General features: G+C 37.9%; 1 protein-coding gene across 2 annotated transcripts in view; it reads left to right on the forward strand.

The window, feature by feature from the left end:
• The window catches only part of asic1b (acid-sensing (proton-gated) ion channel 1b), a 183486-nt gene that overhangs the window by 129321 nt on the left and 38902 nt on the right, over positions 1-15263 (forward strand). The window lies entirely within an intron of this gene.

The raw sequence follows: 15263 nt of genomic DNA on the forward strand, positions 1-15263 counted from the left end.
ATCAAGGGATGCTGAATTCTCAAAAAGCAAATAAGAAAGACTGCCGGGTTTCATCAAAGCCTTCTGTTAATGTTTATTTTGATAAAATAGGAGCATCCACTAAAAGCTAGTACTCCAAACTGTTATGCCTGGAGAGGCGTTATCACGGAGGAGGAGATCGTAGAAAATAACTGAATCAGAGGAAAGTGTTTATTTATTGCAGTGAGGTCATTCAGCTACTTAAACCCCAAGTCACTGCTGTAAATGAAAAGGAGTTTCCAAGTCAGCACGTCTGTCTTAATGAAAGTCTGTTGTAAATTTTTTTGAAAAGAGCAGACATGAGCAAGTCCTATTACCTAAAGTGGCATACTTGGCATACAGCTGTTGCTAATGAATTAAAGAGGCACTTTGGGCCATCGTTGTTTTGCCCAGAGGAAACGTCTTGCTAGACATGCATTCCCTGAATTTTTGGTTTTGTAGCTGCTGCCCTTTTTGTTCTCTCGTGGTTGCACACAAGTAGAATACTGAATTGCCAAGTAGTGTTGACGTTATTCAGCTATTGGTGTATTGATTTGCTTGACCTTTGCGCAGTTATGGATAGGTCTGTGTGGACTGCTAATGGATGTACTAGACTTACATGAGAGGCAATTACTTTATGTGTAAGTGCATTTCTACGATGTGTTTTTTTTCCTATTTTATTCAACCTCTTGTTTTCATTAATGTGCAGCTTGTTTTAATCATTAATTGTTAAAATACTTCAACAAGATTGGTGCAAATTCAGAGGCAAAATCTATTATGTAAAAAATAGATTCTGCTTCAAATGTTTGTGCAGTTATTACAGCGTGACAAGTGTCCTGATGGATAGTGAGGAGAATTAGAAACACTGGGTAGGAGGGAACAGATTGCTTTTCGTGTAAAACCGATGATATGTCTGATGGCAGAGATGCTCTGTTGCACAGATGTGACCACAGGTGTGCCTTGAAATTTTGGCTTGCCCTTTGGGTGTTTCTTGGACACAAAATGTTTGAAAGGTACAGCTTTTACTAATTAGTCAGTGACTCGTTTTTCAAGTGAAAAGGATTCACCTACTGATGTTTCTTATTAATTTGGTGAGTTTTTGAGCTGTTGGACAAAAAAAGAGTGTTTGAAGAACAGCATGCCAGCTTGTCGTTACAAGTGTATGACACTAACAGACAAAATACAAATCAAATCATCATGAAAATTAATAATCATTAGCAGTTCTTTGCTCAGATATATGATTTTATAGCCATAAACATGACTCTTGATGCAAACTGTAACAAACACATGTATTTATTGGTCACAGTGAAGATTAAAAGATAGAGAGAAGCAAACTGGCTCGAAAAGGAAGAATAAATGGATGCATCAACAGGACTGTTTGTTTTGTTTTGTCTTGTTCTTTTATTATGAGTATCACAACATTAACCTTGACACCAGCTCTGATATTGTGGGATTATCTGTTTCAGATGTGGAGAGCTGTACAGGACTTCATCCTGTCAGCCAGAACTCACACATCAGTTGTAAAAATTACCATCTTGGATGGTAAAGATGTGGAGGTAAAGGCTGATAAATAAAAGGATGAGAATGTTTTATTACATCAGGGAAAAGCCTCAGGTGGAGGGGCGAATAGTAAGTTAGGGTTTCTTAAGTGCAGTGTGTGCAATCAAGAGGAAATTAGTGATCCCGCAGTGAGACACAATTGTTGCCACGGTGAAGAATAGGAAAATAATACCTCCCTTGTAAACATACAGAGGTATTTTTGTCATAAATTCTCCATCGCTACGAGGGCAAATGCTGAGCATGTTGACACAAACAGGCAGCATGGCTTAATATTTGCACAAAAAGAGAGCAAAAAAAGTAATTTGACAGCAGACTATAGATCTTACCCAACATGTATTTATGCAGGAGTCAGTGTCTTACCCCTCCCACACTTGAAGAAGTTCCCCGGTCAAGTAGTCAGTATAGCAAATGGAAAACGAAGGGCCTTTATGGCCACTGTCCTTGAAGTGAAGTAGAGCCAGCTGTCATCCTCCACTGATACGCTTTCTAAAAAACAAAGTACTGCAACTGCAGTGCAGTCTGCCATTTTATTAGCATTAAAGGAAGTCAATGAGCAGGTTTATTCAATGTCAGATTTTATTGCCTGAGTGTAGCTCGAAACTCATTCTTCGTCCCATTATTTCTTACTTTAAATTAAATGGGCTGTTCCATCAATATCATCAATCACAGCATTAAGTACTTAACAGACTTATAATCAAATAAGAAGCACTGTTGTCCTTTTAAAAGCAGTCATCTTGAAAAGTATTTAAAACATCTATTTTGAATAATTAATAATGTTTTATAAAACTATATTTTTCAACCATTCTTACATACTCCTCCTTCAGTAAGCATTGTTTCAGTTGTGCTTGAGAGGAAGACGAGAAAGTGCTTTACTGGTTGTCAGCTGGTCTTATGTATGTTGCGAAATGAAGTTAGATAATAAAGTTGGACGTGCCGTTTCAGGTCAATAACATTAATGCATCAAAGCACTTAATAACATGTGGGTGAATTACAGAAAGCTGTGTGAGATTGTGAGTGGTAACAATGAGGGGTGTACGTTGTTTTATACAGCATATACATATATATATCTGCTGTCTTTGTATACTGTTTTTGACAATAACAAGCATGTTGTTGCATGTTGCAGCATTAAGGCTGAAAATTTGACTAACACAAGTGACAAGTAATCATTTATCTGCCACGTCTAATAGGACTAATTATAACCATTGTCAATTTAGCTTCAACCCTTGTGTCTTACAGCCTCCCACTAATATAATCATTGATTGCTCCTTCAGCTCGTGCTTTATGCAGCAATTATAAACCAGTGCTTGCTCATTGTTTTGTCACTCAGTTTCCAAAGTAGACGCTTTGAAAATTTATAATGTGCTGTGCTGCTTTGAGACTGTTCACGGACAGGTTTTATAACCAGCAGTTAGGCAAAGTATCCCCATAAGATACTTAACCAATGTGTGTGCATGTGTGTGTGTCTGTGTTTGTGTGTGTGTGTGAGCAAGCTTTAAGTGAGTTAGCATGGTTTGCATCATTTTGGGTCTACATATCAGAATCAAATGCTTAGCATATTAATGCTCGATCAAAGCACTAAGTTGGAGCTGGGGGGAAACGGTCGAGCAAAAATGGTGAAGCAGTAAAAAAAAAAAGTTGTTAACAGAAAAGAAAAAATGAAGTTCTACATTTGCAAATCACACATCAAGAACGAGGTATAAATACTAACGCATTAGCTCTGTATTTCTGGCAGACACTGTTTGTATCAATACCTCACTTAACTACAAGCATTAATATATTTCTTTTTTTCCTTTTCTTCCGAAGACCAAATCAGTAGTGTATTTATTTTGCGTAATGTGGCATTTGGCAGCATCAGTGGTCCCTGAACCTCTGCTTCTCCTTGTTTATTATTTCTCCTAAACAGCCACTCATGGCCTTGCAGACAGAACTGAGAAGAGGAGGTGAAATGATTGATTGCTCTCTGTCTGTCTCAGTCTCTGAGGTTTTCTGTCCATTCCCCCTCTCATTCTGTCTTTCTGTCCACCATCTCTCTCAAGTGTTTTTGCATCTGAACTGAATGTATGCGTCAGTGCTGTAATGAGCTCCAGCTAAGGGCTGGGTCAAAAGCGAAGCTTGGCTACTGCCCCACCAGATAGATGGCTCAGGTTGCGGCATTTCTGACCCAGAGCAGAATGTGAGATCCCCTCGGAGCAGTGATCCAAATCCTTGCTTCCTGCTCCAACCTGAGCCCATTAGATACAGCTTGACTTTCTCCCAAGCTCAGCATTGTCAACAGAATGCTCACTCACTGGCTCTGGTTACGCCCTTCTCTTGTCTCCTCAAGAGCATCAGTCTGAATATCCCACAGACAGAAAGCAAGGCAGAGAAACTGTGGGGAATCTTTCTTATTTATCTTTTTCCCAGAGGAAGGAAAATGAAATGGCAGAGTTGGCCGCCCCATCTGGCTCTGAGCTGTAAATATTTGTTATGGTGCAACACTTAACTCGTGCAGCCGCTGGGAAGAGATTGTATCAGTGAAAGTGTGATGTAATTATCTTAATTATCTTAACCGTATGCTGTGATAAATGGGATGGTAACAAATTATGTTAAAAAAATAACAAGCATAGTAGCCATTTGTTCCACCCATGAAGACTTACTGAATATATCACTCGCAGCACTGAATATGTGCTGAACTTTTTTAACATGTACCCATATTTTCTTTATATCTATATATACATGTTTATTTATTTATAAGTTAAGGGCAATTTTTGGAGCTTGACTGTTTCATTAGTAGCTACACATGCAGTACGTTCTGCTGAAATACATGCACTGGAGCAACAGACCAACAAACACTGCCTCATCGGTGTCTGCAGTGCATCCAAGTGTTAATTTAGCAGTTTCTCTCTCCCTGCTACGCAGACACGTTGTGAGCAAATTGAGCCACAATAATGCATTTCAAATTCCAGGTTATGAAAACAACTTTGATTAATCTCAAGAATAGACTCAGTCTGAAAGTGGTCATTACATTCTCTGAGTTTGAAAAGGCAAGCGCTGTTGAAATGCTTCATCCCTTCTATAAGGTGAGGGCACCAGGCTATTAAATATTTATGCAAACGCTGAACTCAGATGACTGTCTGATCTTTCGTTTTTGTCCGTTATTAGCTGTTGCCCTATTTCCTCCACAGCTGTAATTTATGTGAGTTACAGAAATTTTAATTCGCTGCATTTCTAATTCACCATTGAAAAAGATCTCATTATATTTCCCATTTAAAACTGTCTAATCATCTTGTTTGTTAAAACTCCAGCTCTTATACATCTTATTTCTACTTTGTTTTCAAGGCTTTTCAGACAGTATTTCATTCTGCATGCCAGCACGAATGATCCCACTTTTGCTGGAAAGTATTTTAATCAAACAGTGATCACAAGGGGGCAGTGTTATACAATGATTTTACAGCCTAAACTGGCTTTTATGTAGTTCTTTGCCCTGAGATGTAGCATGCTGCTCCTTTTTTCATTTTTCTTCTTTTTTACAAGAAATCACTCAGAAATATGCTTAATTCCATCTTTTAAAACCCCTTTGATTCCCACTACGGCACAACATCAGAGTCACTCAGCTGCAATGACCGCTATCCCTTTTAAGCTTGGTGTAGAAGCAAAAAGCCGCTGCCAATGGAAACACAGTGGTTGCAATTTTTGAAAGCACCATTTTCCTAAGGGATTAAACTCTATTTGTGTGTTGCAGGGATTAAAAAATAAATATTACAAAATCAAACATGAGCTGAGATTTGTTCAGCACTAACAGTCTTGGCAGATACCCATCCCTCATTCATTCTCTGTCTCTCTCCCTTTCACTGTCTTTCTCCTTTTAGACGTCACACTGTTTCTGTACACTAAGGACTAAAGTCCAGTAGGAGGAACACTATGACAGTCTGTCACTGTGTCCTATCTCTCTCTATCTGAGTGATGGATCAGTGTTTTCAAATGCACCAATTTTAATTAAATTTTTCATCCGTCTTCTTTGGAAGTTGGCGACAGGAGGTCCAGCAGCATTTACTCCCTGTTCGGAAGACTCCAATGGAATATAAAGCCTGGGTCCTTTAAATCGGACAGATACATCTCTACCTCTCCTCAATATCAGCCAGCACTTCATAACACAAAACTAATTAATCATTAAAGTGGAATAAATGAAAGGAGAGAACTTTCACTTTACTCTCTGACAAAGATAAATGATATCTAATGATGTTAAAATGAGGGAAACTGCAGTCTTGTTGGAGCAATTATATATGAATAAGACATATGACTAGTGTCCTATACAGGGCCAATAGCCACTTACGAGTAGCTAATTAGGCTGATGAGAGGGCCTTAATGGCTTCCTACAGGATTATTCCCTATAATTTATAGCAGAGCTGAAATAAAAGGTTTGGCTGTAAATGACAGCGTGAATGTCAGAGGAGCTGTGAGGAGAAAGGTAGTGTTCATTTAAGGGCAGTTTCCCTTCATTCTCTGACACTCACTCTCTCACTGTTTTTCTTCTGCTCTTATTGTGTGTATATACAGGTGGAGACCAACCTTCAGCGCCGCACCAATACATTTGGGAGGATAATTATCTATTGCAAACTCTCATCTGTTCTCATCTGGGTTCAAGTACAGGGAATAGCACAAGAAATAAATTTTTGAAAGGTTTTGTGTGCGCTGTGTGTGCAGTGGTGAAGGATGCCTGAAGGCTAGAACATGTCTGTGCCAAACTGGTATTCAGTTTCTCTCTTGTTCAGGGTTTCATAGATGACTGCATCTGTCGTGGTCAGCAGGGCTCCTGTGGGAACTGGGTGGGTCTTTGTTTGAGAGTGTAGAATCAGCAGGACATCTAATGGATTTGTGTGCATGGCTTTTCAATATATGCATGTGTCTCTGTGTATGTGTGTGTGTGTGTGTGTGTGTGTGTGTGTGTGTGAAAGAGAAATAAATATAAGACTTTTTCTTTTTTATACTTACTTATTTATATATTGTTATTTTGTATTGAATATCAGTACTGACACACCATCAGCAGCTGATGCTGGCTTGGTCACACAGATGTTGCGCGATGTGATTTCATTTCATCGATTGGACTTCTTGCTGAACTTAAAGGCACAAAAATCAATTCTTGGCCACAAGGGATAAGACAGCTTCCCAAACAATTTAACAGACTATAAATGCTACAGTCATTCTAGGCTTGACCAAAATTATTCTGATAGTGTGCATTGAACTTTCAATCTCATTGTCTTTGAGATGGCTCCTTCGAAGACTTGGACCTGGTCTGCAACCACTCACAGTTGGTTGCAATCTTAATGAAATGCCAATAAGACAGAGTCAGTGTGCTGTCACTTTGTGATTTAATGGGATCAAGTTTATTGCCATTTTAAATTCACATTATCTTCTTACTTTCAGAGTTCCACCACAATTTCATGTATTTTGAACAGAAATTTGGAAGTTCCTTCAAAAATAGTGACGTAATTGCTGAAGGACAGGGATTAACTGCAAAATGACATACAGTATGGGCACTTGACAACCTCGCTTTTATGTAGAAGGGAAACCAAAATACAACAAATTAGCAAGACGTTGAGTCACATTACAAAGCAATGTGCCACAATGTGCAAAGCAAAGTTCCACTAATTTGTGCAGGCTGGCTCAGATTGCTTACACCATATTGGGCATTTGTCTGTGGTTAGAAATTAGACTGCTCTTGTTTACAACCCTTCACCAATCTGAGAGTGATTGCAGTCAGTCTGCACTTAGAGGTTGATCAAGCAACACCCTCAACCTCTGGGCGACCAGTTGGTCACTACAACTATTTGCAAAAAAACAGGCAACCAGCGATTCTTCCTAATCGTAAGGAGGTTGCCGTGCTATTACTTTACTTTATTTACTGAGCCATAAGGGTGTAACTAGCAACTTGGCTAGGACAATTTTCTATATTTGTCTGGCAAATATTTTTTCACTTGTCTTAGCAACATTATAATTCTATTTGATGTTAAATAAATTCCATAACGTGAAAAATGTAACTTACAAAAAATGTTTTTAAAAACTTTTCTATCAATACCTCCTCTGTGAACATTATTCTGCCTGCCATGTTGCAAAAGTTTCTTGCGATAAACACAATTCCAATAACACTAACAAGTAAAGAATTTGAGTTTAGCCATGCAGTTATTTTTTACCATGAAAATGTGGAAACTATTGATGAAAGGACAAAATTGGCTTTAAATTGTGCCTCAATACAGTGCTTAGATTCCTATTTATTCTGTAAAATTTTCAAGAGTTATGATCATTATTTTCAATCCGCCAGCAAGCAGGCCAAAAAGAGATGTCTTCTGTGAGAAATAGGGATGAAAATTTAAATCCTCAACCAATCAAAGAAAAAAGAGACTTCAGCAGTCTGAATTAAGAGAGTAGAGTTTGTTTGTTCTATCTCCAATTTCTAGCTCTAATGGGAAAAACAAATCTTACTAAAAATTTTGTAACTAATCCCCACTTGGTCTGAATCACACAGCTAAAGTTTTTTCATGGAAAGAAGTAGGCCCAGTGATGTAAAGAACGGGCTTTAATATTCCACATACAATCTGAATGCGGAATATTAAAACCTGTACACTGAAGTTGAAGCACCTGTGCTGCTCAAACACAATACCACCAACCAAAAGATCCAGTCCTTTGCAGACTTTACTATTTAAAGAATCCAAACACATATCTACTCAGTCACTGTGAGACACTTTGGACAAGACCAGCACTACCTTCAATGTAAATGAGCTCAAAATTGTAAACAGGCTGTCCAGAGCTAATGTTAGTGGAAGGTCTATTGATTGCATGGTCGTTGTTTCACCCTTGAATCAGATGAGTCAGTGTCTGCAGCTGTATTGCTGTTGCATTTGGGCAATGCAACAGCAATACAGGCTGATTATATTATTCATTGTCAAGACCTAATAACCACAGCTGATGCAAATCTTAACAGCAATAAGGTCCATCGAAGTAGCAAACAGTTAAAGAATTACTGGTGCCTGAGGGGATGTGTGCCTTGTTCATTCTAATCCCCACCTCTCTATTCAAAGGTTTATATCAGGTCGTAATTGTTCTGCTATAGACCAGGAGTTACCGTATTAAGGGGGAAAGAGCAAATAAATCATTCCAGCACTTAGCTAGTGTGTCTGCTACCTTCTTTGCACACATACACAGTATACATACACTCTCTTTGAAGGCATCATATTACGTTCAGTATCTTCAGAGGGGCTGTTATACTGCAGACCAAAATGAAATCAAAATGAAACATCCATTTAGGTGCAGCCCACCGTGCAGCTTTGGACTGTCCTTTTTATCCTTTCTGGCCGATCTTCCAGTGTGTTTGCAGGCATGCGTGTCTGTTTTCTTTGGGAGTTGTCAGCCAGTTAGACCAAAAGTGGTCTCTTCTTCGTTAGCCCCGTATTTGTTACATTTCTGACATCTCCCTGACATAAAGGGTAAAACAAAGGCATGCACACACACTGCACTTGCCCGCAGTTTAAAAAGTTATACTGTGTTTTATTGCACCGAACAAAAAAAATGCACATATTGAACATCAGGCAAGACACTGAAGTCTGTTGTTTATTTGTTTTCAATCTGTCAGAATATGCTGCTTAATAGTAGCCCATAGGCCTGTGATTGAAGACTATTCTTGAACTGGACAGGGATTGAAATAAGATTAGTAGAATGTGACACGATATCTCCCGAGGATCTCCCGGATTCTTGAGTCAACTGATGCTGGAAAAAAGCAAAAATCAAAGCCGGGATAATATTTTGAAGAAATACATGAGGGTGTTAGTTGATAATTGATGTGAACAGCAAATGTTGTAAGTCAGCTACACACAGTCACTTTGCTCATCTGTTGTTTGCCAGGAAATAGCTCCGACACATACTGCTTAAATTAAAAGACCGGCTTCAATCTTTTCATCTCATTCTAAAGGCAAATGAGCAATATTCCCCCAAGATCTCTTCTTTTGGGTTAATTTCTTTAATAACGACGTGTAATCTTGGATCCCACCCAATCAGCCCTAGCCACTCGGATAATACATTTCTTAAATTAGCCCCTAATTCTGCATATTTATTACAACCACGTCATTTTCAGTAGCACAGGAAACTCATATCTACAACTAATAAGACAAATGGATGGATTAGGTTTTCCAAGGAGGATTCATTTGTAAATATCAAACAGAAAGGGACCATTTATTTCACAAAGGGCCATTCATTCATTTCTCCCTCAGCAGCAAATCGGAGGCATCAGGCCTGTGGGGACTGGGAGACTGTTTGCTATAGCTAGCAGCCGTAGTCTGAAAGTCATTCATCAGAACCATTTCCCCTTTCCCAAACTCTCCCCAGCCCAGCTGTCATGATGCTGCTGAGATAAATTAGCTGTGTCACCCTGTGTTTCCCAGTGCAGGCAGGGATACTCTTATTGCCTCATGTGCTGCTGTAAATATAAATCTTCCCCACAATACTTGTACAGTATAACTCTTAGATCGTTTCGCAAATTAATGCCTTGATGCATGACAGATTGCTGCTATACATGGTGGTGCTGTCACACAATATAAAAGAAGAGGCTTTTGAAGGCAGTTTGTCCAGCGAATAGTGATTACGCTATGAATCATAACCAGAATCCAGCTATTCATATTATTTGAACATCTGTTCCAAAGCTGGAAACAAATTTTTTAAGTATTTATTTATTTATTTATTTATTTATTATAATGTTTGAAGTAGCAAAATGTTTACCAACTCAACACCTCAAAGGCATGGCACTGTGCAAAATGACAACCAGGGCTTTTAATGGCTTGCACTAATTGTAGTGATTTCTAAACTCTCTCATATTAGAGATGATTTCTGGTGGTTTTATGAACATATAGATATAGATATATATATATATATATATATATATATATTTATATATATATATATATAGTTATATATATATATATGTATATATATATATATATATATTATATATATATATATAGTTATATATATATATATTTATATATATGTATATATATTATTATTATATATATATATATATATATATATATGTGTGTGTGTGTGTGTGTGTATATGTGTGTATGAATCTATATTTTATATATGTAATTATATGTATTATATGTAATATATATAATTATGTATATATAATATAATAAATATTGAATTTGTGATGATTGATATATACATTATATATATATATATATATATATATATTTATATATATATATATATATATATATATATATATATTATAATATATATATATATATATATAGACACACACCACACACACAGTTCCATCTTTGTAGAGTGGCAAAAGGCTGAAAAGCAGAGAGAGGAGTAGGAAATAGAAATGTTTACATTTTTTGGATCCTGTGACGAATTGGTTACATTTCTTTAAGAAATATGGTATACACCAGGCCACCAGGCCTCATAATAAGAATTTAAGTATTAAAACATATTTCAGTTTGAATATATATTATGTAAACTTTAATATAAATGAACACTAAGTTTACAGTGATTTGTAAATTAAATTTTGGTAGTGAGACATCACTGCAAAAAGTATTTAAAAAAAAAAAAAAAATCAACAAATACATAAAACTCAAAATCGAATTGGTACAGTTGTACTGTGTTTTAGAACGCTCCTCCAGAACCACACTGTGTAGCTTCATAGGTTAAATTGTTTTTCATGAGCTTCACAATTTTTAGATTTTTATTTTCACTCTGCCAGTCAACCAATATACTTTACTTTTTCACAAAATGTGAGCCATATTGTAAATTATTGTGCAAAGATCCTTAGGAACCCGTATTTCTTAATAATTTGCTAAGAAAATGGAAAATAATCGCATTGAATGATTAAAACATGTGCAAACATACATGGAGACATAGAATATAAAATAAGGTAAAAAAAAAAAAAAAGTTTGTTCAATTCTAACGGGCTTGGACATCAATATTATTATTCTTCAACAGAGCCTGAACTCTCTCAAGAGTTCTTGTAATTTATTTATGTCGTTTTCAGCAATAGTTCTTCAGGCTAAGGACTTTCAAAGCTCTTCTTTGGTTGTTGGCTGTTTGTTCAGTTCTCTGTCAAGTTGATCCTACACCACCTTAATAATCTTGAGCTCTGTGGGGAGGCCAGTACATGACTGATACTTTTGTGTGTTTTTCTATCCAGGTATGCTTTTTCTGTATTAACAGTGTGTTTTGGATCATTGGCATGCTGAAAAGTGAAACTGGCATCAATCAGACACTTTCCAGATGGGTTGTTGGATCAAAATCTGATGGTACTTTTCTGGATTCATGATTCGTCAATTTTGACAAGTTCCCCAATGCACCTGAATGCAGTTCAAAAGCCTCCACCATTCTTTACAGGTGGCTTCTCTGACCTCCTCCTTACATATTGACAAGCATCTGAACCAAAAAGCTCAAGTCTGGATTCATCACTCCTGTTGTCACTGATTTTCAGTCCAATTCTTGCATAATTTGGTGTACTTGAGTCTTTCCACTGTTTTCCTTCCTTAAGAATGGCATTTTGACAGCCATCCTTTAAACAGTAGATGGAGGGCTCGATGCATCTCTCATGTCCTGTTTCTTAACAGCGCGACTTTCAGATACTGTTCCTAGATACCTAAATGGTAAGTGCACTGGTTCTTATATAGCGCTTTTCTATTCTAACCAAGCAATCAAAGTGCTTTTAAACAACTTACCTCAATCAGCAGAGCACTTTTTTCTATACTTTTCTAACGTAAGTGCTCTCTATTTAACATTCACACACATTCATGCTCAGATGGATGCCTCACAAAGCAGCTTGGGTTCAGTATCTTGCTCAAGGATATTTAGCATGCAGACCGAAGCAGGTGGGATCGAACCACCAACATTCCAATTTGTGAGTGACCTTCTCCATTTCCTGAGCTACAGCCACTCCTGTAGGAGACCTATCACTTTGGGGGGGGTTTTTGTCCTCTACATGTCCAGTTTCCTCATTTTTTTAAGGACACACTGCACACCATGCAGCTGCCAGAGACTAAAGCAAACTTTGTCTAAAAAAAATCTCTATAAAGTCTGGACATGTGGAGACCTATTGCTCCAGACCACTTTCAAAATAACAAGTCTGGCTCTTTCAATATAAAGCTTAGGGAAATGGGTGGTGGCCAAAGACTTTTGTAATGCACTGCACTAGTAAATCACCATACAGCTGCTTCACGTCAATTACAGGAATTAGCCGTGTTTAGTTATTTTCTAACACTACCTTTAGTGTGTTCAGAGCAGTTGATTTATTATTGTAGTTTTATAATGAAGGACATATGCATAGCATTCACACAATGTGTTTCTCAATGCTTCTTTATGCTCAGAGTGCTGTTAACACCATCACACAATACTCAGCATCATTTCAATGTCGCTGCCTGAAGCTCTCTGTAAGCTTGCAGTGAGCTCTTGAGCTACTTCCACTGACTCTCAACATTCACTTCCCACATTGTTTTTATAGTAAATCAGCACTTACGTGATGCAGCATTTAATTCAACCTCATAGCTGAACAGATTGAGAAGCTATTGGAACAGTGGCCTTTGTGACATTTGTTCCTTACAGCAGATCATGTCCACAATTATCCTCAAAATTGTCTCTGTAAATCACCACCTGCTCCTCTGTCAGCCTCCGCAGCTACAGGACCCTGACTGCTGCTGCTCCCCATGCCTCCAGCCCCTTTCTCTTCCTATTCTCTATCCTTCACCTCCTTCTTTCTCTGTCTTCATCTTGTTTTGTTTTTTTTTGCCTGTTCCCTTGTTGAAGCCTTGGTGCTGAATATTCCCAGCGGGAGACAGAGAAGAGACAGCAGCAAGCAAAAGAAGCAAAGAGAATATGGAGATCACAGCGAGAGAGGAGGAAGGAGAGGGGAGGAAAGAACAAAGGTGTGTTCAAGAAGAGTTGACTTATAATTTAAAGACACATGGTGGAGAATGACAAGATAGAGAGAAATGCAGTGTATCTGTGGCCTAGCAAACAAACATGAGGTTGAGCTGTTAAGCACTGAGGGAAATGGAGATAAGAGAGGTGATGATACAAGCAGAATTTAAACATTCAAGTGCTTTAGGAAATAGTGGTAAGGAGTAAGGTTGGAAAATTTTCCTCGTCTTTTTGCAAGAAGTTTGACTCTACGCATGTCTAAGTCCTGGCTAGTCAGCTCCACCCTGGACCCAGGATGACAGTTTGATTAAGTGCCAAGGGCCTCAACACCCCAGTGCTCTCACAAACACACCTTCTGCCACAGGCACATGCAGTCAGACACACAGTAGACCCCAAAGCTTTATTTACCCCAGCATCCACATGACACATGCAATATTCATGTTCCTCCTTTCACATTTCAAAGAAAAAATAAATGAAAAGTCTTAGGAGCTGAAATTCCACTGCACAGACTCATTCAACAGACAGTTCCTCTAATGCAACTGGATATATGTATATAAATATGTTTATAGGTTGATGCATAACAGTTCACTTGATATACAGCATATGACGGTATTACATTATGCTGCAGATTGTTTCTCCTACTCTTTTCCCAGCCCATCCCAGTCTCCAGAACTCTCCGACATAGCCCATCACCCACACAGATGGACAAAATTACTCCAAAAAGATATACAGATAAATGTATGCGCTCAATATCCATAAATCCACAAACAGATTTAGCTAAATACAAATATACCAGTGTACATGTACCACCAGTCTGGAGTGTTTGCAGAGCAGGAAACCTTTTTGCATGCCGACATGCAAGTATCTGCAGTGTCTGTGCATAATCGAAATTCGCCTACTTAATTACTGGTACTTGTGCATGTAGAGTACACGTGACCTTGGAAAATTGTCATATTTACATGCAAAGTGGCTATAAAGTAGAGAATAGTGAAAATACATAGAAAAAATAATAAAACAGTGATATCTACAACCCTGATTTCAAAAATGTTGAGACAGTGTAAAATGTAAGTAAAAACAGAAAGCGGTGGTTTGCAAATCTCATATTTTGTTCACAATAGAGATTCCAGATGCACAAGCTATCAATTCCATAGGCTATAAAGCAACGCTATACTGTCAGAGATGCAGGCTTTTTGAACTGAGCACTGATAACAAGCTCTTTAGTTTTGAGGAGGCAGCACCCATGTTTTGCAAAAGACTTTCAAGTTTCAGTTTGTCTGACCACAGAACAAGTTTCACTTTTCCTCAGTCAATTTTAAATGAGCTTTGACTCAGGGCAGACGGTGGTGTTGCTACTTCACATTCACATGTGACTTCTTCTTTGCCTCTTAGAGCTTTAACCTGCAGCAAACTGTGTTCACAGACAGTGATTTCTTGCAGTGTTCCCAAGCCCATGCAGTGATTTCCATGACAGAATCATACCTGTTTTTAAAGCAGCGTCACCTGAAGTCCCTGAAGATCACAGGCATCTAGTGTTGATTTTCAGCTTCGTCCTTTGCACACAGAAATTTCTCCAGATTCTCCAAATCGTTTGATGTTATCTATTCAAAGAAACATTGTTCTGAAATTGTCCCAAATTGTTTGCAGATTGGTGAACCTCTGTCCGTATTTACTTCAAGAAACTCTACCTCTTTAAGATGCTCTATTTATACCCAATCATTTCAGTGACCTGTTGGTTAAATTAGATTAGAAATAAGTATGTCACCTCTGGTTAAGCAATTTGGAGGCAAAGTTAGATGTTT

Source organism: Haplochromis burtoni, unplaced genomic scaffold (assembly GCF_018398535.1).
Source record: "Haplochromis burtoni strain Fernald_Lab_line unplaced genomic scaffold, NCSU_Asbu1 Contig_357, whole genome shotgun sequence".
Classification (NCBI taxonomy): Eukaryota; Metazoa; Chordata; class Actinopteri; order Cichliformes; family Cichlidae; genus Haplochromis; species Haplochromis burtoni.